This window comes from Pyxicephalus adspersus, chromosome 5 (assembly GCF_032062135.1).
Source record: "Pyxicephalus adspersus chromosome 5, UCB_Pads_2.0, whole genome shotgun sequence".
In the NCBI taxonomy this organism is placed as follows: domain Eukaryota; kingdom Metazoa; phylum Chordata; class Amphibia; order Anura; family Pyxicephalidae; genus Pyxicephalus; species Pyxicephalus adspersus.
This window is the reverse complement of record NC_092862.1, coordinates 1,267,787-1,269,289: the sequence shown is the minus strand read 5'-3', so window position 1 is coordinate 1,269,289 and position 1,503 is coordinate 1,267,787. Positions and strand designations below refer to the sequence as shown.

General features: G+C 44.8%; 1 protein-coding gene across 2 annotated transcripts in view; it reads left to right on the top strand.

The window, feature by feature from the left end:
- Nucleotides 1-1,503, top strand: part of ZC3H3 (zinc finger CCCH-type containing 3) — a 104,222-nt gene that overhangs the window by 90,931 nt on the left and 11,788 nt on the right. The window lies entirely within an intron of this gene.

Sequence of the window (1,503 nt, the reverse complement as noted above, 5' to 3'; positions counted from 1 at the left end):
TGTGTATGGGGTAGGTAGGTGGGCAGGCTGTGTATAGGGTAGGTAGGTGGGCAGGCTATGTATGGGGTAGGTAGGTGGGAAGGATGTGTATGGGGTAGGTGGGTGGGCAGGCTGTGTATGGGGTAGGTAGGTGAGCAGGCTGTGTATGGGGTAGGTGGGTGGGAAGGCTGTGTATGGGGTAGGTAGGTGGGCAGGCTGTGTAAGTAGTAGGTAGGTGGGACAAGACAGTAATAGCTTGATAAAAAAAAAATCTCCTATTAAAATGTTATGTACAAAACCCAATACAAGTTACAGTTTCTGGATTTATTAATGAACAGTAACATGTCACACAATTCAGTGGACACACAGAATGTTTTTCATGCAGCCACCACAGCCAGGACTGGTAAGCTGCATCTTACATTTTAGTTATAGCGGAGGAGCAGAAGTCTGAATGCCGTTTCTTCTTCCACTTTCCTGACCTCTATTGTTTGTAGAGATGGCACAGCGTACGGACAATTAGCTCCTGCCGCCCACCCAGGTAACTCCATGCCCCATATTTTAGCTAAATTCAGCCTTGTTGTAATTGTAAGCAAGCGCACCAATGCAAACCATTTCATTTGCGTGCTAATTTAATTAGGAAGCACCCATTTCAGTTAATTTGCTCTGGAAGACGGTTGCACACTGCTGGCATGAACAGCTGTTCCCGTCTCCCCAGATGAGCGTTGTGGGCCTGGCAAATGGCTCCACTCAGCCTTGTTTGGGAGAAAGGAGAGGATTTTATAGCCTCGAACAATTCTCTCAGTAAACACTTTACAGCTCTGCGCACGCCGCAGCGAGGATTAAACCCTTAGCAACGCGGCAGGCTGCAAATCTGACACCATACGGCCGTCATTTTATAGCCATATTTCACGGCCATAACGTTAATGGAACACGTGTCTTTAACAGCTCCACTGAGCACGCTCAAATCAGGCCTTTTGGTGGGGCAGCAGATCTTGTTTTTGAGGAAGAAAGAATTTGTTTAACCCTCTAGGAGATATCATGATGAGAAGATCCTGACAATCATATTGTAGAAATCCAAGAGTTTACAGAAATGAAAGGAATTACATGATAAGGGAAAGTAAAGTATAGGAGCAATGAGCATGCCGTGCAGCACATACAGGACCTCCACAGTCTCAGCAATCCTCATGGGCTGCTCATTACCCCTCTCATCTAATCAACTCATTGATTTTAGAGGGCTCATAATAACTGCTGTACATTACATTCCTTCTAAAAGGTTTGAGGTAGAAGGTTTCATAGTTGGCCACTGGCCATGCATCACATAGATAGCAGAAAGCTACCTACTGGGCTTATAAACAGTGAGAACATTGCAGAGGTAACAAAACAAGTTAAAAGCTTTACTATTCTGAGAGTCCCAGAACCCAGGGCAACATTACTGCTAATACTGACTTCCAGCTCCAAGTCAAAGAATAACCCTACTACACTCACCCACTAATAATATTCATTTATATAGCTCTGACATATACC